Source organism: Arvicola amphibius, chromosome 9 (genome assembly GCF_903992535.2).
Source record: "Arvicola amphibius chromosome 9, mArvAmp1.2, whole genome shotgun sequence".
Taxonomy (NCBI): domain Eukaryota; kingdom Metazoa; phylum Chordata; class Mammalia; order Rodentia; family Cricetidae; genus Arvicola; species Arvicola amphibius.
The window spans coordinates 12,019,137-12,044,148 of NC_052055.2; positions in this window are offsets into that span (position 1 = coordinate 12,019,137).

Here is a 25,012-nt window from a genome sequence, read left to right on the forward strand (position 1 = left end):
ATGAATAAATAAATGATCACACAATTTAAAATTCTTTATGAATTATAAATGAATTTGTCTTTTTTAAATAAGCAGCAACCCCCAACCCTTATCTTGCTGTATTGTTTCACTACTAGAGACTTTTGTGTGAGTTCTCAAACCTTATTGCTATCAAGGAAGTAGGCTTTTGCAAATGTGACAGCTTTTTGTTGTAGTATAAGAGTGGCAGATGCAACGATAAACTTTAAATCCCTTTATGGGCCCTTTTATTTATGTATAAATATTTTATTCCGTCAAGGTTTCACTTTGATATGTGACTGAATAGTATGAATACATTTTTAAAACCTACCATTAATATTTAATGTTCTACCAGCAATATTTCTTGGCAATAAACTTATATCCATGATAGAATTCTTTTTTTTCTTAAACATATACTCTAGGTTTTTCAACTTTGTTTTCCAACAGTTTTCTTTACCCAATAATCTTTTGTTAGTGAAAAAAGTTCAAGTACAGATTCTAGCATATGTCTCTATGGTATTATTCAGATACCACATCATGAGGTATGTTCTATATCGGTATCTTCGAATTGTTTCAAAAACAAGCTCAAATGCCATGGCCATATATATGTACACTTTTAGAAGCTGTAGATATTTCAAATTTTGTGAAATTTCTGACATTTTTCCAGCTTTCAGAAATGTGATTAAGTAGTTTCCATGCTGGCATATGATCAGCTCATAAAGTTTACTGATTATGTTTTCTTACAATCTGTGAATATTAGAAAATCTTAGCAGTTCTTATTCATATGATGACTGTGCCTGCTCTGTTTAGGTCAGCTCTGAAAATCTGGAGCTCTTTCATGAATTATAAAAGCCAGCCAAGGGTCTGGAAAAATTGTAATGTTTATTTTATCATTATAAATTGAATCATTTGTGAATACTAAATTTCTTCTTCAATTATTTATCTCAAATTCTCTTTTTACCCAATTTCCCAATAAATTTTTCTGGCGTAGTTCATGCTATTCATTTTGTACCTTCAGCTAACGTAATTTCTCCATAGATTTTTGTTTTTCAGAGAAACTATTCTTGGAGATCCTAATGGTAGACAAACTCATTGGAAGCCAATTTTATACAATATCATCATGGTACTTTTTGAACATGTGATTATAATTTCAATCTTTTTGTGCTGTTTTATAGAAGATCATATTGTGCTTTGAAATACCTCAGATTTTGGTATTTTACCTAGCCTTTTACCTAGGTTTCGGGATGGTTTCATCCTCTGACTGTGTTAAAATAGAAATTTAGATGATACACATTTTTTGAGTTAAATGGAAGATGGTTGGAATATAGGATAGTTTAATAAAAGTGTAGAGTCTTTTCCAGTCCATTCTTGTTCTCTTTTACACATCATGAAAACAGGAATTCAATCTCTTTGATAAAGCAGTATTGTCTAAGTAAGAGCTACCCTTGCTGGGATGAAACGCCATGACCAAAAGTGATTGATAGAGGGAGGAAAAGGGCTCATTTGGCTTACACTTCCACATCACTGAAGGAATTCAGAACAGGAATTCCAACTTGGAGGCAGGAGTTGATGCAGAGGACATATAGAGGTGCTGTTTCTGGATTGCTCATCATGGCTTTTTTTTTTTTTAAGTCTGCTTTCTTAAAGACCCCAGTACCACCATACCAGGGATGTCTCTACCTATAATTGACTCAGCCCTTCTCCATCAATCACTAAGAAAATACTGTACAGCTGGATCTTATGAAGGCAATTTTTAAATTGAGGTTCCTTCTTCTCAGATGACTTTAGCTTCTGTCCAGTTGACATAAAACTATCCAGCACAATTATCTATCACAATATTAAATCTGAAAGAGACAGGAGGGTAAAATCTGTTTCGTGCTGATAGATGTTGTCATTTCAGCGATTAAAATTTGCTGTTTATCATGTTTCTTATGTGAACTGATAAATCTGGAGAAGGAAGTGGGGACTTTAATATCATATCTCACTTCTCTATGGTTTTTTAAATAAATGATGGAACAGGCTGTCTGCTAAAATTTGTGGAACAAAAGGTAAAATCATTGGGCCCCGTGGCAAGATCGCACTTTAGCGCCTGCCTTTATGTAGACTGGTTCACGGTAAACAGGGTGATTCTTTCTACCCAGGAATGGGATTGCTGCTAACTCCTCACTTTAGTGATGCATTTCTGGCTATCCGACAAATTAAACCTATTCCCACACCATCATCTAATCAAATGATTGGAGTATATTGATAAATTGATAATTAAAGATACCATTTTAAATGGTTTTCCTCTGAATCATTGTAAACTGGTTTACAGAGGTGCCCCTTCAGATGTTACATTAGGTGTTTGTCTGTTTGTGTGTGTGTATTTATTCTTTGAGATTTCCTTATATTATTTCACAACAAAACTTTGGGCTTATTTCTTATTCTTCGCACTATTTTTCACCTGTTTAATGTATCACATTGTGAATTATAATTCTTGTTTTATCTATGGTTCTTCCTATCTCTGCTATATTCCCATGATATCTCTGCTATGAGTAATGGTGACACAAGTATTGAAAGATAAGCAGCTTACACAATTTCCCCTGATCAAAGCAGGCATTGCATGCTGTCCCATGAAATTTTAACTGCAAAATGAATTTTAAAATGCATAAACGGATTAAAAAGTCAGTTACTGTGTTATATAAAGTGTAATCCAACTCTTCACATGGGATAAAAAGAAAATGAAGAAATGAATCAGACGTTATTCAATACCTAGGCCTTCCTGTAATCTTAAGTAGCCATACACTATGGGATTGCTGAGCAGTGAGCAACAGTTTGAATAAATGGATTATAAAAAGTGTCTTTATACAATTTCTTTCCATGGAACTATGTTATTGATGGATTAGCTAATTTTCATAATTGAAATATAGGCTTTGCATATACCATTAATAAATATGTTTATTTTCATAAATACATCAAGGTAAAGCTTAACTTTCCAAATATAAAACATCCAGATTACTAGAAGAAATCTGTAAATTTTTATTAATATGAATATTCTTCATGTGCCTAATTTATACTTCAGGTATAAAATGCGTATCATAATAATTTATTTGAGTGTAATGCTTGAGTAGGTTGAATTGTGGTTTAATGTTTTAAAAATAAGAATAAATTTGAAATCTCAAGAACCTTATGCTACATGTCACTTGGAAAATTTGAAAGTTTCTACTTATATGGTGAGGGAAGTATTACCAGGTATAATGCCCAATAAACAGGAGAATTGTCATTTTCAGTATGATATGAAAATCAGTAAATAGTTTTAAGATATTTAAAACATCTTAAGTGTTGATGACTTTAAGTTATGTTAACAGTTAATATTGCATTACAATAAAATAATTTTCTATGAGAAGTCATGAAATATTTTAGTTCTGAAAACAATTTTTCATGTTGCATAAACAAAATTATCACTAAACTCTTTCTAATTTTCCTAACATTTTTAGCTATAAAGTAATCATGATTAGCTCAATCAAAAAATGACAGATTGACAAGAAGGGTCCTGTTTCTTGAATCTTTTATAAAACAGATATATAAACTAGAATTATCAAAGTAATAATTTACTGCCAATTATTTATTATTCTTAATAAATTATTGAGCTTATGAAAACAGTCCTACCTTGTCCATATCAGGATGTCTAATGTCCAGTTTGGTTCAAAATCTTTGCCCAGAAATTTTGTATATTTTGTTATTGTTGTGCTCTTCGTGTAGCACTTGATTGTTTGTGTTCTCTGAAACAGAAATAGCTGAAGTCCTTATCCTGAGTATTACTGTGGTAGGGACAGGATTTTTTTTTGCCATTGTGAGTTTTTATGATGGGATCAGAGGCTTTATACAAAGGGACTAACAGAAACTTATGCAACCTCTTTCAGCTTTGTGAGAATCCAGGCAAAGGTGATTTACTATATGAATGAAGATAATCACTAGAACATATTTATGCTATACTGTGATCATGTACTTACAGATACATACAATTATTTTTCTCTTCTACTTTTCTTTCCTATCCTTCTTTCCTGTAAAGTTGTTCTGTCACTTTATTATCTTGAACAAAATATATTTGTTTGTAATATGAGCCCATTTTCCACTTTATCCCTCCTCTGTCTACTGTGGTTAAAAAAAAAAAAAAACCTACTTCACCAGTTCTCTCCTATACAACTCTTACTCAAACACACATACACACATCACACCACATACAAACCACATATACACATGTCACACAGATACCATACACACATACCACATGCACATGCATACACACCACGTATATACACATACACACATGCATACATACATACATATATAAACACACATACACACATATACTCAAACACATACACACACAGACACTCCACACAAACCACACACACATATGTCACACAGATACCATACACACACACCACATATGCATGCACATACACACACTTCATGTACCACATACACATACACACTTACTATAAATTAGTGGTAAGAATTCACAAAAATCTAAAATAAATCTACCATTGACCCATATGCTTAAATGACTCAGTACCCTACCTCATAGATACTTGCTCAATCATGTTCACTGATAATCACAGTAAACAAGAAATGGAAACCAGTTATGGTTTTCCTTTTACTGAAAAATGATATCTTCCAATATTTCCCATATCCTGATTAGTTTCTCAATATCTACTCCACTCAATTCTTCCCAGCTCCACTTCCATCTAGAGCCACTCCCTGTGTATCATTAAAAAAAGAAACAGTCTTCTAAGGGATATTACCAAAGTATGTATAATCAAATAAAATGCAAACTATCACATAAGAGTTGGGCAGTGGAGGTTGGGGGGAGGGCCAGAAGGAAAAGAGCCCAAAAGAAGGCACAAGCATCAGAGGCCCACTTGTTTACACACTTTTACACACTTAAGAAACCCATAAAAACACTAAACTGGAAGAAGCTATAATAAATACATGGATGATCTGGTGCAGACCTCTGTAGGCATGGTGAATGCTGCTGTAGTCTGTAAGTTTATTATGGGCTAGCAGGGCACTTATCTATCAGTACAGCAGGATAGAGTTGGGAGTATCTTCACTTTAATGATGGAGGAGAGTTATCTGTCTATGTTTCTTTCATTGGTTAATTAATAAAGAAAACTGCCTTGGCCCTTTAAGAGGACAGAAAATTAGGTAGGTGGAGTAGACAGAACAGAATTATGGGAACAAGGAAGTAGAGTTGGGGAGACGCTTCAGGCAGTCGCCATAGGAGTCTCCATGCTGCTCCTCTCCAAGATGGACGCAGGTTAAGATCTCTCCTGGTAAGCCACACCTCGTGGTGCTACCCAGATTACTAAATATGGGTTAAAGCAAGATATGAGAAATAGCCAATAAGAGGCTACAGATAATGGGCCAGGCAGTGTTTAAAAGAATACAGTTTCCGTGTAATTATTTTGGGTAAAGCTAGCCAGCGGCGGGTGGCGGGACGCAGCCCCGCCACTTCACACTACACTTTAATGCTACATTTTTTGAACAGTAGAAATTAATTTTAGTCTAGGTTTTGGTCACCCAAGCAGTGTCAGGTGTGGGTTGTATCTTGAGTAGTAGGCCTCAGGTCAAATCAGATATTGGTTGGTTATTCCCAAAAGTTTGTGACACTATTACTCTAGCATATTTTACAGGCAGGATATCATTACAGATCAAAGAGTTTGTAGTTGGATAGGTGCTTATTTTTCTTTCTTGGTAGGAAGAGAAACTTCCTGTTCGAAAGATTCTTAATGTAGCTGTGAAGGCTCTACATAAGTACACACTTGACTTCTCTATATTTAATATTATGTAAGTGTTGTATTCAGCAATGGAGCCTTGCCTTTAAATGGTGAAGAGCAACCTATTGACTTGGCAACAGCCTAGGTTATTTGGGGATTCCCACGGGACCCCTTTGGCCAATAATTAATTCAGTATAACCTAGTCCTGGTATAGGAGCTTGATTTGGTGACAAGTGATGGCTAGTTTCGACTCTGTCTCAACTAATTTGTTATATCATTTAGATTATCTTCATATATTTGTATCTTTAGGAGTCTTCTGCTATATTACGTTTCCATAATGAACCTTAAGTTTAACTGTTTCTTGCAGAAATTGCTTCCCCTTTCCTCTCATCTTCCCATTTGATACCTTTGTTTCCAACAACCTACTCTGTCTATACATAACACAGAGACATATACATAAAGACATCTATCTAAACCCCTAGTTCCTTAAACTATACCTAAGTATTGTGGTTCTATCAATTGTAGCTTAGTTATCCCTGACTTATCCATATATAAATGGTTTCATAGCATATTTGTCTTTCTGAGTGTGGGCTATCTCTTTCAGGATGAATTGTTTTCTAGTTTCATCCATTTATGTAAATATACCACATTTATTTTTCCATTTTATCCTGGGTTGTTTACAATTTATGATTATTAAAATAAAGCATCAGTTAACATTTTCTAGCAACTGCTTCTCTGGTAGGCTGAAGCATCCTTAAGGTAGAATATGTGGATCATGAAGAAAAAAAAAATTCCCATCTTCCTAAGGAATTGCCATACTGATTTCCATAATAGTACTATAAGTTTGCTCTTATACCAGCAATGGATGAATGGTCCCTTTTCTCCACATCATTGCCAGGGTCAGATGTCACTATTTTTTATTGATCTTCACCATTGATGATAAAATCTCAAAGAAGTTTTGATATACATTGCCTTGATAGCTAAGGGAATGGAAAAAAGTTTAAAGTGTTCTCAGCCATTTGAGATTCCTGCATTAGAATTAGATTGCATCCTGCTTTTTGATTTTGTTATCTGTTTTCTTAGTATCTAACTTTTAAAAATTCTTCATATATTTTGGATATTAGCCCTCTGTTAGATGTATAATTGCTAAAAATCCTTTCCCATTCAGTATGTTGTCTCTTTGTCTTTCTTTGCTGGGCAGATATTTCTCAGTTTTATGAGGTTCCAGAAATGGGAACAATTTAAAATCCTTGTATCAATGAATGAATAATGAAAACATTGTACATATACACTGTAGAATTCTATTCACCTGTGGGAAAAAAGATGAAATCATAAAATAGGCAGGTCCACGTTTAAAGTAGGAAAAGATTGTACTGAGAGAGGAAACACAGACAAGACACCTGTTCTCCCCATCTTTATTTCCTAGATCCAAAGAGTTCTCATGTGAGTATGTAACCTAGAGTAACTAGAGAAACCAGAAAAGTAAAAAGATCCTGTAGGTGGCTATTTACTCTTTACTCTTTGGGGGGGGCCACTACACAGCTCCCAAATAAATAGTACTTGGAGAATTATTCTTAATATTTGTGCCCAGGCTTAGCTTTGCTTATTTATAGCCAGTTTTTCTTAATTTAAATTATCCCATTTATCTTTTACCTCTTGGCTTTTTCCTTTTCTTACTTTTGTAATCTTGCTTCCGTTTACTCCAAGGCTGACTGTGTGGCTGGGTAACTGGCCCCTTCTTTCTTCTCTCCTTGATCTTTCTCTCTTTTTTTCTTTGTATCTATTTTGGGTGGCTGCCAACCCCACCTATCCTTTCTCCAGCCTCACTATTGGCCACTCCGCTCTTCATTAGACCAACCAGGTGTTCTAGACAGTCCAAGCAACACAGCTTCACAGAGTTATCCAAATGCAATGTAAAAGAATGCAACACATCTTTGCATAATTAAAACAAACGTTCCAGCGCACAAACAAATGTAACACAGCTTAAAAGAAGAAAGCACTTGAGAGGGCAACAGCGTAATATTAGTGACCTGGATGAGAAAGTGGTTAAAACATAGAGGAAGGCTTTCACCGGGGAGGGGAGAGGAAAGCCAATGCAGAAAGAGAGGGGGGAAGGAAGAAAAAATAACACTAGAGGCATTTAAAACCCATAAGAAATTATATTTTTATTTAAGTGACGTTATATGTAAGTATATGTGCCTTCGTATGTATTTTAAATGATGTTATGCCATGCTGACAATGTTCCCTAATGAACTGTAGACTATATAACAAAAGCTCCGGAACCAGGCATGAGAAAGCCTCTTCAAGTTGCTAATCAGGGAAATTCAAGATAATTCCCCCCAAATATTTATTTTTAATTGCTTGTTAATAAACATGATAAGCATTTACTTCTTTGACTGCTTTGAAATTTAGTTTAATTACCATTAAAGTAATTGTAAACTGTTAGCTCATAATAATTCCACTTACCATATATAATGATATAACCTTTAATTTTGGCTTCATTATGTCTAGTAATTTAGAATATACATTTTTCATATATTATGTATGTATTTTTAAATAAGTCAAAATAGATTGCTTCTCTACAGCTGTTTAAAATTCCTTAGGTATTTTTTTCCTTTCTTCTCTTTGCGTGTTATCTTCTAACACTACCCCTATTCAGTTGTAAAGAAAAATGAAATCCTAAACATTTCAAGAAAATGAAGGAGAAAATATTGTATTGAATGAAGTAATGCAGAAATGTTACTTATTTTTGGACCTTAGATTTTCTTTTAAGTAACATGAGTTGGTTATAAATTGCAAGAGTGGTCTTTGAAATGTATGGCTATAGCTTAAAATAATAACCTGTTGATATCAATATTTTCTATATATACATGGGGGTGTGTGGAAGTTGGAATGTATTTGGCCCTAATAATCTCATAGGGAGTGGTACTTTTAGGAGGCGTGGCCTTGTTGGAGGAAGTGTGGTCCTGTTGGAGGAGGCTGGATGACACACACCTTTAATCCAGACACTAAGGCTGGAGGACACACCTTTAATCTGGGCCACACCTTCCGTTGGAAGTGTACCACTGTGAGGGCAAGTTTTGTGGTCTTTTTCTCAAGCTTCATTCAGTGAAACGGTCATTTGATTTCTTGTTGCATCTGAGTCAAGATGTAGATCTCTCAGCTCCAGCACCACATCTGCCTGCTTGCCGACAGGCTCCCAGCTGTGATGGAATGAGCCTCTGAACTGTAAGTGGGCCACCACAATTAAGAGTTGCTATGGTCATCGTCATGGTGTCTCTTCACAGCAACAGTAAACCCTAACTAAGATAGGGTGTCACAAAAATGTTATAACAGGGGTAGAGAAGATGCTAAACTGTGATGGCAATGTCTATCAAATATTTCATGTTTCCATTTCACCTTTTGGGTCAGACCAGTGACATTAAGTCATGTGTATGTTTGAAAGCACCTCAGAGTTAGTGTCTTCAAATGTATCTAAACACCAATTTATACTATTCATGCAAAATTAAATAGACAAGGGTACTAACCATTTTGAAGGTCATAAATTATATTTTGTTTCATGACCATTGCAATTGCTTCATTCAGCCAACATTAGACCCCCAACTCTTACACATAAGCAAAAGTGGTCCAATGGCCTTTGCTTTACCCTGACAGTAACTGGAAATAAAAGTTAATCAAGAAGTTTGAAAACAATTTTTTTATTGGTCTGAAAGTTAATAAGAGTTATGTATGGAACCTGTGTTTTGTTTTTAATATTAGCTTATAGCATAGAGATTAAATATAATCTTGTTTTATACCTTTTTGACTGAGGCATTCATGAGAACAATGTTATAAATGCAAAGGAATTGCATTATATTTCACAGGCAAAATGATGAGCAGGAAAACTAGCTGGCTTTATGCCTGGGCTGGAAATGTCTTTGCTGATGAAATAATGAGAGGTTTAGGTTCAAAATAAAATAGATAGTGAAAGTGAGTGAAGCTTTTGTATGTCATCAATGACAGTTATTCTACCATTTCAGCTTTTGAAAGTCTACCTTGTTCACCTATTACAGCAATTTTTGACTGATAACTTTTACTTAAACCATCTTAAGGCTTTTGAATGATTTTACAATAACCTTTTACCCTTTGTCTTTTCATCTATACTCTATCAGTATTTGTTTAATTTCCTTATTTTTTTTAAATTTTATAATATTCTAAATATTTTTATTTTTTTGACAAAAGCCTCCATATATCTTTTTCCTCAAAGTTTCTTGGCTGGTTTTTTGTGAACCTGACACAAGCTAGATTTATCTAGGAAGAGGAATCTCAACTGAAAAACTTCCTCCATTAAAAACTAGCCTATAGGCAAATTTGTCAAACATTTTATTGATAGTGATTGATATTGTAAGATAGCATACCATGACACCAACTCTAGAAAGCTGGTCCTAAATGGACAAGAAAGTAGTTTGACTTTGATTTCCTGTTCCCCCAATCCAACACTCCAGTCTCATCCCAAGTATGCAGTAGAACACTAAAGGTGTACTGCTCTGCTACCCTAGATCTATTTTATGTGGATAGCACAGATATTCCTCTTATCACCTTCTTTCCCCCATTGCTTTGTACCAGACCCCAACTCTAGCAGGAAGTCCTTCTAAGCCAAGGACTTATTCTTTCTCCCAGGACAATAAATAGGCTAAAGGTAGGCCCACTCCCCTCCTCTTGCTTCTGAGGTCAATTTCCCCTGTCTCATATCCAGCTTTTTCGAAGGAAATCCACTGTTGTTTGCCTGTCCTATCTGATGCCATCACCTGTGATGAATCAAAAAGATCTCCCCAAACATCCTTCCCCCAACACATTCACTGGGAACAAACCAAGTAAACAGAAGAGGGAAATAGGTAAATTCACTAAATCCTCACCATTCCCTCCTCCCCAGGGGAACCTGGAGCCTCTTTTCATTACATTTGCTTAAGCTTTGATTTGTTACTTCTCTTTGGTATTAAGCTTTTCTTTGTTTTCGGAGTAGATATTATTTAGGCATTTTCTATTTACATGTTGGGAGCTTAGCTGGGTTGACTTTTGCCCAGAAGGTACTCCAGGATTGTTGGGAGAGGCTGTTCATTTTTCCCAGCCACTTAGACCCGAAATAATCATATAGAATCTATGTTATTTAAATAATTGATTAGCTGATAGCATCTAGAAATAACCCATTTCCATTATTTTATATTTTACCACGAGACTTGTGGCCTTCTGGCAGGTTCCAGTTGGCAGCTGACATCTTTCCCTTTTGGCGGCTCCATGGCATCCCCTTGACTCTGTCTCCTTTCCCAGCATTCAGTTTAGTTTTCCTTTGCCTAGATCGTTCTGCCCTGCTATAGGCCCCAAACAGCTTTTTTTCCTATTAACCAACAAAAGCAACACATATACAAAGGACTTCCCACATCACAACATTAAATTTTCTAGTGCTTTTCTTTTTCTTCAAATTTTTCATTTTGTTCTCTTCCTTCCCTGATAACTCTTTTTCATTGTAGGTATACATAAGAGTCATTGCTAATAACCATGTGACAAAATCAATACTAGGCTGTCTTGAAATCTCTGACAATAGAATTAGTTAAAAAACTTTTCAATTTAGCATCAGAAAGATTCTTAGGATGTGGGTATATATTCTTTGCCAAAGTATCTTAAGAATGGTCTACTGCCTATGTGCTAGTACTACCTCCCTACTGAAACACATTTCTCTCACCACTCCTGCCTTCAGGATCAAAGAGTAGGATTTTTTTTGGTTTTTTTTGTTTTTTTTTTGTTGTTTTTTTTTTTTTTTTTTTTGGTTTTTTCGAGACAGGGTTTCTCTGTAGCTTTGGAGCCTGTCCTGGAACTAGCTCTTGTAGACCAGGCTGGTCTCGAACTCACAGAGATCCGCCTGCCTCTGCCTCCCGAGTGCTGGGATTAAAGGCATACGCCACCGCCGCCCGGCTAAGGATGATTTTTTTAAGCCACAGTTGGAACACTCAACTGATTTCTTTGTACAAAGTCCTAAGATCTTCTGCATGACTCTCCAAAACAATATGGTTAGTCCTAGCCCAGTAGTAGCTCACTCTCCTGTACAAACTTCTTAGATATTTGAGAGATACCATAACCTAGAAAATTTATAGAAGAAAGAGTTTATTGGAGAGGTTTCAGTTTTTGGAGTGGTTGAGTCTGTGACCATCTTGGTCATGAGGATGGCATCAGGGAAGCACAGAGGCAGCATGTTTTTGGAGCAGTAGCCGAGAACTTATACACTGGCACAAAACCATGAGAGGGGGCCAGCTAACTCAGAAGGGCATTAACTTTAGAAACCTCGAGGCCCATCGCCAGTGATAGATCTCCCCCAACGAAGCTATACCTCTTAATACTTCCAAAATGGTTCCACAGAGCAATTATCAAGCCCATTGTCTCATATAGAATCCTATTAAACCACCATAAAACCTTTCCTCCCTAAGTTGTTTTGGTCTTGGAATTTTATTGCAGAAATAGGAACTCCTAAGATACAGAACCTATTGTAAAACACTTCACAATTAGAAGAAAACACAACGGGCATTCTAGGACAATCAAAACCCTCACTAGCATTGTCTTGCAAAAAACAACACAGATCCTTATCAGAGCAGAGCAGGCTTGACAATAATAGCATATAAATCTTGAAGTGAGTATTATACATAATTTAATTTAGTAGCTTTGGTAGTGATAATTTTACCATCTCTGTCATTGAATTCCACCATAATTTGAAAACATGTGTAAGTCAGGTGTGGTGGCACATACTTTTAATCCCAGCATTTTTCAGGGTTTTTATTTTTCACTGTGTTTATAAATAAAATATTTTTATGTGATTGTGAACTTTATTTTGCAAGATATCCCAAAAAGCAGAACTCTCACCTGCAGGTTGAGTGAATTCCCTTATTTTTCATGTCTGTATGTAGGCCTCCATTCTACAGCAATATTTTCTGGGCATTTGCTACCAGTTAATTAGTACCTATTCTTTGGACTCTGCCTTTCTTGGTCATAAAACACTTCACTTTGGTCACCCATGTAGTGCCTGTCTTTGCCAATATATCTCACTTGTTCTCCACTTATTGATTTTTCTCCTTTGAAAAGCTGAACTTGTGCCAAAAATTTAATGGTTCAAAGTCAATGCATTAAGGTATTCAGCTAGAGTCTCAGTTATCTCATCATGTTAAGTACCTACTTAGCACTTTTTCAGTAAAATCAAATTATATCTGAAGAAAATAATGGGATATCTAAAAGAAAGGTATGTAATAGATAGTTTTAGAGACTGTTCTAATATGCCAATAAACATCAAAGTACATACTAGGAGCAGTGATAATGAAAATGATACTTAATGCAAGATACACAGTAAGAAAAAGAGACAGTAATAGTCATGAGAACAGTTTTCTTTCTTCATTTTAGTAACTATTCACTAGTCTCCCCACACATCGTTGTCTTCAATATACTTAGGAAGTAATTTGTTAAAGTTGCAGAAATCAGACATACATTCTGGCAAAGACGGCTATGCTTTCGATATGCCCTGAATGCTCCCTTATAACAATCCAGAACCACTTGCTCAGGGAATGGTACCACTAACAGTGTGCGAGATACTGCGACATCAATACAATCAAGACAGCTCCCACTACATAGTCCTGCTCACAGGCCAATGGAATGTGGGCACTCCTCATTTGAAAGTTCCTCCTCAGGTGACTCCAAGAGTGTCTGGAGTTGTTGTTTTACTCTAAGTAAAAAAAAAAAAAAATCTAGGATACTATATATATGTTATGAATATTTTTATCTGGTTTAGATATAGGAATATATAACTTAACAAATTGTTTCTTTTTGAATTTTGGTCCTGAGGACTATATCTTGACCTTATTATTTCTTTTTATTTCTTGTACACATGCACACACAAAATCTTTATACTTCCAAACTATTGTCACAACAATTGACCCTATGTAACCTTAATTGCATAAAACATACTGAGTATATTGAAATATACAAGAATATATTGATGTGGTAGTGAAGAATGCAGGAAATAAGACTTTTTCACAAAAAATATCTCCAATTCTTAGGACTGCAAATTGTACATTGGCAGCAACTAAAAAAGTTCCTTTCTCAGCCCTGAGCCTGCAAATGTCACGTCAAGTGCAAAGGATTTGGAGCGGCAGCACCTGATTAACCCAGGTTGTCTGTGTGGTGATCTCCCAGTGTCTGCTGCAGTCTCCTTTCCTTGCTAGGAATAAAATGTTCTAGTTTTGCTGTGTCCCAGCTCCTTTTTGCCTGTGATCATTCATAGATTCGGATCAGCTATAGTTATGGTTTAAAGATCTCCAGAGTTTTGCTTTAAAAAATATTCCCTTTGCATTCTCCCTTCCCATCTGTGGTATTTCTTCTAAAGATAAGCTCCCTCTTCATTCCTTCTGAGAAATGAATGCATCAGGCACAGAGTGTCTGACCAAACTATGGAGAGCTAATGAACTGAAACATGTAAATTTAGTTTAACAATACTGCTCACCCAATAGGATAAATGGGCTTTATTCAAATCTTCAAACCTGTTGTCTCTCTATGTTGGTATAATCACTGAGGACTAATTTGCACTGGATTAATAAGAAATATTATCTTTGTTTATGAATAATATTGGCCAGGTAAGTTAAATAAATTTTCAATGTGTTCTTTTAAGAAATGGAAAAGAAGAGGGAGAAATATTCTTTCCCCACAAATGAGAGTTTCACACACTCTGAAACTCCAGTATCTCTACCTATATATTTTTTCATTGTCTGTTGCCTTTATGAATAATTTAGAAATGACTATAAAAAGGATTGGTAGTATTTGTCCAAGAAAAAGAAATTTATGGCCAATTATGCTGTATCTTAAATTTTTATTAGTTATTTTAGTGAACGATCTTTAGTGTTGCGATTTCCCATATTTAGTTCCTCCTATATTTAATTCCACTGTTCCCCAAATTGCTCTCTTTTCAGAATGTCCTCTTCTGACAGATAGTAATGTCCGGGATGTGATTCAACTCATTTCAATCTCCAAATCAGCTTTATCTCAGCAGTTCTCTATTTATACCGTGAATAAAATAAGGGGAAAAAACCCACAGAGAGTGATGGACTTCAGAGAAGCCTGAGTGATGTAGGTTAGATAGGAAGAATTCCTGACAAAGGATTTTAACACCTTGGAATGTGTTACACAGAGAAGTTATGCAATCCGTCTTAGATTGAAGTCTTTAAAAATAAAATGCATTTGCTATTTTTAGTGAATGGTCTAAGACTTTCTTACTGAATAAAGATGGTCTTGAATATGCCCTCCAGAAGTACAAGATTCAATTTTTTAGGTTATGTTTTATATGTAAGAAAAGTGGATTTGCCTTATCAGCTCTACTAATGGCTACTTTTGTGTATAACATAATAGAAAATACTATTTTGGGATAATATAATTTAAACTGAAAGTTATCACTGGCTCTTTTTATTGGACTAAATTTTTAAAATATCCATTTACATCTCAGAATTACTAATATGAATTTTAGAACTTATCACAGGAAAATATAACTCAAAAATTATGGGAATTCTCCACTGTGATTCTTATGAATTGTACATGGTGTTAATGATTTCAAGAATTTATTTAATAATATCTTTATTATTCTAACAGAACCATGAATCTGTAGTAGAAACATAAATGTAGTAGAGGTATTTCCTCTGCAATGATATATTTATTTAGAGAATTGTTACCCTTCTATGATTTAACAATTTACAGTGATTATTTTGCTAGGTAAGGTGAACTCTAAATCCCTTTTAAGGCCAAGATTTTCTGTTATTTAAAAGTACAGAATTGATGAAGTTGTGGAGAGAATGAAAATTTGAATTCTTCTCTATTCTATCAATAGATGTACTGCATATATTAAATTCAAAAGTACACAGGAAGTGGATAACTATAAAGCATTAACTGCTCATTTTCATTCCCTTCACCAAATAAAGACATGTAGTTGATTTTATGTACTATAAAAACTATGAGAATTAATGTTACTTAAGTCACCAATTACTAATAATAAAGTATGTTTTTTCCCTGCAAGCATTTTCAGATAATTAGAAGTGCATTATTTAATGAGTAATTCAAAAGTACTAAAGAATAATTAAGCTATATAAAATTTTATAGAGATGCTGAGACTGTATACTATCTTTTTGCTCATTTAACTATAGAAACATAAACAATTTTAATTTTAAGGAAACACCTACAATAGAATACTTTTTCATCAATTTAATATTGAAGGAATGGAACAAATAATAACTTTATGCCTATGTACAAGCATTAATTCCCAAATGGGAGCAACACAGAATTTTGACATACCAATGATAGCAAGGAATTAATTATTATAGCTATAAACTTCATCTGTACTAGAAGAAAATTTTTAATGCAATATATTCTGATTGATTTCTCCTTTCCCAACTTCTCTCAGAACCTCTGCACCTCTACACCCACCAACTCTGATTGTCCAGTTTTTGAAACATCACATTCTGAATACAGAACAATTTTACATATTTTATAAAAATTATCTTAATACATTAATTATTCTACATTCGTTGTGTTTTATAGTCTATCAAGTGCTTTGACAGTGTTACCTCCCATTACTGTTTCCTTTCCTGTTTGGTTTTCTTTTTCTTTCCAAAATCCATTTTCATTTTATGGTGTGTGTATGTGTGTGTGTGTGTGTGTTTCTGTGCATTTAGGATGCACATATAAGCATAAAACATGCAGCTAAAAAAGAACAAGGTGCTCAGTCCACATGTCAACCAATGTGAGCTAATTATTTTAAATCTGAGTAAGATTTCCTTATTAGAAAAAGGGCTAAGATGAAAGAAGAGAAGTTAACATAATTATTAACAAAAGTGCAAAAAAAATGTATTTTGGAAACAAGGTAACCACTTCAATGAATGGTGCTAATTAAATTATATATACACATGTAAAAGGATGAGGTTAGACCCATGTCTCTTATGTAAAAATCTACTCAATGGCCAGGCGGTGGTGGCACATGCCATTAATCCCGGCACTTGGGAGGCAGAAGCAGGCAGATCTCTGTGAGTTCAAGACCAGCACGGTCTACAAGTGCTAGTTCCAGGGCAGGCTCTAAAACTACAGTGAAACCCTGTTTTGAAATCAAAAAAAAAAATCAACTCAATGTGGTTCCAAGACTTTAATATAAGCAGTGAAAACTACTAGAATAAAAAATAGAAAAAATATTCCAAGATATAGGTATAGACAAATAATTTCTCAATAGAACTCAACTATATCCTATAGAAAGGCTTAATATCAAGGATGTCCAAATAACTGGAAAAGTCACACACTAGAACAAATCTTTGAGACAGCAAAGCAGTTAATGAAATAAACAGAGAGCTCTTAAATGAAGAAACCCAAGTAATCCTCAAAGATGCTTTTAAAACTGGCCCACATCCCTAGCCATCATGGAAATAAAAATTAGAACTTCTTATTGTTCTAGCTCATCCAGTCAGAATGATTAAATCAAGAGATAAATGATAAAAAATGAGGAAATATAGATGAATGGAACTCTTATACCATGGTGACTGGAGAGCAAATTTGCACGACCACAGTGAAAATTAGTATGGAGGTTTACCAAAGCATTCAAATAAAATGACCATCTATTTCACATCTAGACTTTGCTCAAAAATCACCAATTCCTACCACATAGATAATGCATATCACTATTGCTTGATGTGATGTTTACGATACCTTTGAAATGGAGCTGATCCAGATAGATGTCCACCTCTGTTTAATAAATAAAGAAAATATGCATATACATGGTGGAATATTATGACATTTTGAGGAGAATGGGTGAATTTGATAGTAATTTTATTAAGCTTAATAAAATAGATTCAAAAAGACACATACTATGAGGATGAAGAGATGGCTAAGCAGTTAAGGGAACTGGATGCCTCTTTGTAGGACCTGAGTTTGATTCACAACACCTATGTGCTTATGTAAATGGAGACTGGAGTTTATTTCAAAGCCACTGAGGCACTAATAAAAACACAGAAACTCTATTGATTGCAATACTTCTTGGTCCAAGACTTAGGCATATTTCTAGCTACCTCTTACATCTTATTAACCCATTTCAATTAATATGTGTATCACCACGAGCCTGTGGATTACCAGTAAAGTTCTGGTGTCTTTCTCCTTGGGTAGAATAGAAGATGGATTATTGTGGGCAGGTATGGCCCAACCTAAGGAAGGAACAGAAAGATGAAGGGTGGGAGTGTTGGGATACAATGATTAAGAATAATGTATGTATAAATTGCCACACATAAAATTCATTCTGTCAATTTAAAGCTAATAAATACAAAATGTATATTTTAATTGAAATAACTTATTATTAGAACAAATAGTGATAGCTCACTCAAATCCAGATAGCTGATACTAACCATGAGAATGAGCCAGGAGGGAGAGAACCACAGCTTCATGTTTAGGTGATACTAAAGCTGTTTTGGCTAAGCTTATGGTAGTGTAGCAGCAGACGCAATATAATAGGATGTTTACCAATGCCAGCCTGGTTTGTTAGTAAAGAGGACTTACTAGAAGAGACTGGTTTTATCATGTCTTCCTCAGAAATGTCAATCTGCTAGTGAAATTAAATTACTTTTTGACTGTTTATCAATTTCAATTTTTCTAATTTCCCTATTGTAAGACAGACTGAATAACTTCTTAAGAGTCAAGAGAACATGGATTTACCCAATTTTTAGAGCCTGGCATATTTATGTTTAAATCATCTTGCTCTTAAAGAGAAACAAAATCTTGTGAAAAATAATCATAGCAATGGAATATTTATACTTTAACCCAAGTTCGAGTGGATCTTTGAACAAAGAACATTCCCATTTTGGTACCGCAAATAGTAGTCAAAATGAAGGAAACTGCTGTTTTTTGTTGAAACTGGGAAAGTTAAATAACAGTATCTGCATATCACACTTTGTTTAAATGTGTAGCTCTCAAAAATGTTTTCCTAGAGAAAAATAAAAAGGTTGTTCTTTTGTATAGACTACTTTAAAATGTCATTGTTCAAGCGTTGGTTTTCAACTCAAGTACTATACAGATTCCTCAGGACTTCTGAGAATGGCTAAGGAACCTTGGATTTGATGGTTCTTGTGAACTATGGAAATGGAAAATGTATAGTTTGGAGAGTACCTATGATAACTGGAAGTTTAGTTATAAAGCTGTTGTCTTTCTTTAAGCATAAATGAGAATCTTTTCAGATACCTTCTCAGGATTTTAGAAATGTCTTTTGATGAGACAATTTTTATATTTTGGAAAAACAAGTTCATACATGTTTTATGATCTAAGTTTTTTTCATTTTGTATAAGATATTTTTGACAATTTAAGGTATATAAATTTAGTACATTAAGAATTGTCAAGTCATATTTATTTATTAAGCAAATTTTCATGTTAAAATATCTGTACATTTACTAAAACACATATGTCAATATAATGTGGTCTATTTGTAGATTCTCTTTTATATTCTCTTATTATGTTTAGCCCTATATTATTATTCTGTTTAGTGCTAATATTATAAGTATGATTATGATATTGATAATTCTGCAGCTAGGTTTATGAGATATAATGTAAGATATTTTTATATGGTTTTCTTCACAAACTTTTTAATTAAACTTTAATATAATAACAAACAGCTAAACTTAAAATATTGGCAGAAATAATTGAAGAGAATGGTGAAAGCCTGCAATTCTGGAGTTTCTTAGTAAATAATATGTCAAATAGGGAATCTACTGTCCAACACTGTCAATTTCTTTTCATGAGAAATAACTCCCACTGTCCTATAGTTCCAAAATTTAATATTTGAAATAAAAGTCAGCAGTCCACAGGGTGTGATTAATGAATGTTTCCTTTAGCTTGCTTTTGTCCCTATATCAGGTTACTAATATCTTTCAGCCAAGTAACAAGTAAAAATAATTATCTATGGAAATAGAGGATGGTATATGACTCAACAAATGAAGTGACTGACATACAGGCACTGGGACCTGAGTTCAGTTCTCTAGCTCTGAAATAAGACAGTCACGTACAATGATATGCATCTGCAATCCCAGTACTGAAAAGGTAGAGACTGGCATAACACTTCAAATCATTGCACAGAAAATATAGCCAAAGTTATAGTCAGTTATACATTTAGTTGAGTTCCTGTCACAAAACTAAGATGGGAGCATTTGAGACAGCTGGGTTTGACCACTGCCTTCCTCGTGCTTGTGTTTCTATCAACAGAAGTGGCTGCAAGCACAAAATCATGTACATAAGATCCATACATCCATCCACAAAGGATTTTTGAAGAAACAAATTCCTAAATCTAATCACTTCTACAGGAATATATGAATCCTTGATGAGATTTATTCAGAGATAATCTACATTTAAAATTAGAGATAATGCTATTACTATAATTGATTAAGTCAAGAAACTGAACATTGTGGTGTCTGGAAAAGACAAAGAAGAAAGAACAAAAATACTTTTGAAGGTGCCGACAAGGATTTATTTCTTGACTGGATCCTCAGGCTCAAGGTGATCTATATTTATGAAAGCACTTTTTACTACTCTCAGATTTAGTTAGACTTTGGAAATAAATCAATAACTAAATTTTCCAATAACTCAAGAAACACACTACATAAGAGATGACTCAGGAGCTACAGTCTCTTGTTGAGTCTCTACTATGACACAGAACACTGTGGAAATTTCCCATTCTGTGCCACCGAAGCATACTTCCCTGAGAATAAAATATAGACATAATAAAACTCAAAGTAAGACTTTTAAATACTGACTTCAGTTTAAGACATGGCAACATAACTTATTAGCTGTAAGATTCAGGACCACAGAAAGAGTCTTTCGAATTCGTTGCTTTTTGTGTTTAAAAGGAGGAAAGATCATAATAACCAACATTCAATCCCTATAATTATAAAGGACGTGTTACAGATAAAAGAAGCACTAGGTACACTATGTGTCACATAATAACTGGCCATTAACATTACGGAATGTCATGATGACAGTAATTATATCTGAATAATTACTATACCTTATAGTAATTATATAGTAGTAAGCCAATGTTATTAAATTACATTGATAATCTAATTACTATCACTGTCAAAGAGTCAAGTGTGCAAGGCATTTGATGTCTAAATACTTCCTCAGATCACATACTGAGAGAAAATAAATGGATTCGCTGTGTTACATCACAAAGCACAGTCCCACAGACAATGCAATGAGTTAGGAACAGTCAGAACTGGCATGTACTGCTCTTACGTGTATATGGCCATCAAGGTTCAGTGCCTTCATTTGCGATGACAGTCCTGTCAGGCGATATCAGAAATGACATATGATCCTGTCACTGGCATAGAAAGCAGCACTTTATAATCTTGATGGTAGACAGCAATACTGAGGTTAGACAGCAGGGGAAATAAATGTGTGATGGACAGGGTAGAAAGCAGGACACATAAATGTTTACACTGATGTCCTTTGTTTCCCCAGTTTGCCCTACCTTGATTCTATTTACAATAGACAATTAATAAAGGTGTGTGCCAGGGTGGTAGTGTGACCAAGAGTGCAATTACTTTAATTTATATTTTATATCTAGAATTGGCTCTGATTGACAGAAAGATCAAAAGACTAATAAAAGGTTACCAATTACTCAGTCCTTTAACGCTATTAACATCTGAAACTAGTATGGATTCAGTACAGCCATCTGATTATTAACTTGAGCCCATAGTTTACTTTAAGAACGAGCATAAAGTTGGGTGGTGGGCAGTATTTGAGAGGAATCGGGGAGGAAAAGTACATAGAATATAGCAATGAAAAAATAAAGAACTCTCAAAAAAGAATTACTCCTTATGCCATACAAATGTAAGGGTTTTGATGCAAAATGTGTTGTGTTTGTCATTTCCATACCATATTAAATAGTTTAATTACACCGAAATAGCACGTTATCTCATTTATTACCCACAATTTTATTCCTGACAAACCTTAGCTGTCTCTCTTCCCTTCTACATTGTTTACCTTTACAAAGAGTAATTCAGTTAGAATTTTACACTAGATAATATTTCAGACTGGATTCTTTTCATTAACTTTCTTTTATGTTAACTTTGTGCTTGCAATTTGATATCTCAGTGTTTATCCCTCCTCTTCTTTTTCTTTTTTGTTCCTTAGTGTGTATTTTATTTGTGAGCTGCTACATGAACATAAATGTGCAAGTTCATTCACTCAAGCCTGTTCATCTGGGCCAAGGAAGGATGTTAAATATCTTCTATTCTTTTCCGTTTTATCATGTAAGTGAGGTTTACAGCTTTGCTAGTATGTCTGGCTAGTGAGCTCTCAGGATCTACTTGTCATTGCCCTCCTAATGTGGTACAGGCACATATAGACATTCTCTTTTTTTCATTGATATTTCCTACAAATTTTAACCCAGGTCCTCATGATGGCCTACCACATACTCTTATTTTCTAAGCCAACTCCCCTACTCTTTGCACCTTATTTTTGATGAGTAATGTTCTATTGTATTAATAAACCACAATTTATACAATCATTTACGGGAAGTTATATTATTGAAGTCCTTCTCACCTTCGGGAAATATATTCTATCACACCACAAGTTAATTGAACACCAACACAGCAGCAGCACAACACTCCGTTAACTCTGACTGCTGGCTGGTAAGTAACTAAATTACGTCATCACAATTTGGACATTTTGAGACAAGGGGTGATTCTGACTCTAGGCTATAGTGAGATTTCCTCATGCTGTACAGAATTGTTTGTGTAATTTCCATTTACTATTTTAAGATGACTATTGACCACACCCAGCAAAAATAAAGTGAGTGAAACTGTTATGAATGAAGACTAAGTTGTTCTTCATCTTTATATATGGATACAATGTATCTTGAACATATCTACCCCACTCAGCCTTCCATTTTTACCTTCTCAGCCCATCTCACTATTAATTTCATACCCTTTTATTTATATTTACTTTTCAAATGACCCAATATGTCCAATTAGTACCTGCCATGTGAACATGTCCGTGGAGCTGCCCACTATGACATGAGTAGAGTTCAGGTAATGCCCCAAAGAAAAGTGGCTCTTTCTCTAAGCAGTTATTAACTGGCAATAGAAGTTCAATTAGAGGTGGGGCCATAGAAATTGATCCTTGATCCATGCTGCTGCTGCCGGCTGCTTCTTCTTTCTTCTTCCTTCTTCCTTCTTCCTTCTTCTTCCTCTTCCTCCTCCTCTTCTTCCTCCTCCTCCTTCTTCTCCTTCTTTTTTCTTCCTCCTCCTCTTCCTCCTCCTCCTCCTTTTTCTTCTTCTTCTATTATTATCATCATCATCATCATCATCATCATCATCATCATTATTATTGTTATTGTTCATTAAGATAAGGTTTCCCTGTGTAACAGCACTGGCTCTCCTGGAAATCTCCTGTAGACTAGACTGGCCTTGAACTCACAGAGATCTGCCTGCCTCTGCCTCTAGGGTGCTCGGGTTAAAGGTGTGTACTACCATTCTTGGCCATGTTGAAAATTTTTTTAAAAAAAATCTTCTTTGGTTCTTGAGGAAGTAACATGCTGTAAATTCATGGGTGCAACAGCTATGTCCTCTCTAGAGAAGAGCATTTCACAGCCTTCTTTCTCATCTTCCTTTTCTTTTTTTCAACCCTGTTTTCTACAATAATCCTTGGGTAACTCTGAATTGGAGGGGTTCACCTAAAGCGAATATTTAATGATGTACATTCATATTACCTTCTTTTCAGAATTTGAACAGTTAGCAATTTCATTAACCACTCACTGCCCACTACAATGAGAAGCTTCTCTGCTGCCCAAGTTTGAGAGCAGTATGAGATTATACATATAAACATAAATATTTAGATGGAAGTTTAAAATAACCTTTTAGTAAACCAATATTGTTAGGCTTTTCTTGGACTTATGACTTCCCAAGTCATGGGTTTTTACCATGATTCTAGTAGCAGGCATGAATTCCTTCCTATAGCACAAGGCTTAATAAATAAGAATGAGATTGGTAAATGCACTGTTTTTAAATAGACTACTAATAAAACACTATTATATAAATATCCCTTATTGAATTTCTTCATTTCTTAGTATGTGTTTTATATGCAGTTGTGGGGACTGATATATGATTTCCTCTTGCTTCAGAAAAAGCACGTTTTCTTAATTACTGTAGCTATATGTTGTAGGATAACATTTTGCAGCAAATACCTTAAATGTGTTCGTTTGCTTCAGTAATATACTCCTACCACAAGCCTTTCATCTACTAATTAGAATCATGTCACTGCCATTCAGATCACCGGAGTTTGATGAGGTTATGTGTAACTGGTGGACTGTGCAAAAAATTGATATTATAATGCTTTTTGCGTTGCCTATCCATGAGCACGGACTATCTGTTCATTTATTTATGTCTTCTTTCTTTGTTGTTAACACCAAATTATAGTTTTCTTCATGTTTATTCTGTTTATGTTTTTGATGATGTTATAGATAATTGGTGGACTTTCTTTCTTTCTTTTTTTGTTTTGTAGAGACAGGGTTTCTCTGTAGATTTAGAGCCTATCCTGGTACTAGCTCTTATAGACCAGGCTGAATTTGAACTCACAGAGATCTGCCTGTCTCTGCCCCCCGAGTGCTGGGATTAAAGGCATGCACCACCACCGCCTGGTGATAGTTGTTGAACTTTGAGAGCTCATTCTAAATAACTCTATTATTACATAATTTTGTACTTAATAATGTTTTAAAATTGAATCTGCGGGGTACAGATGAAGCAAAGGACAACTACAAAAAGGAAAAGCGACCTTCACACATATCCTCAGGTACATCCAAACTATGAAAATTCTTTTTTTTTTTGTATCATTTCTAGAAAAATTTTATTTCTTTTTTTTCCAGTTTATTTATTTTTTATTAAAAATTGCCATCTCCTCCCCTCCTCCTCCCCCTTCCCTCCCCTCCCCTCCACCCACACCCCCACTCCCTCCCTCTTCTTTAGTTTTAGAAAATTGCTTCAAGTTGCTGGAGAGAAAGCTCCTACGTTCAGAGCATGCACTACTCATCCAGAGGACCCAGATTCCCAGCACACAGATGAAAGTTAACAAGGATTTGTAAAGCCAGTTCCAGAAAATCCAACACCCTGTTCTGGCATGCTTGAGTACCTTACACACGCATGTCAAAACAGTCATACATATTTTTTTTAAAAAAGGAAATTGCA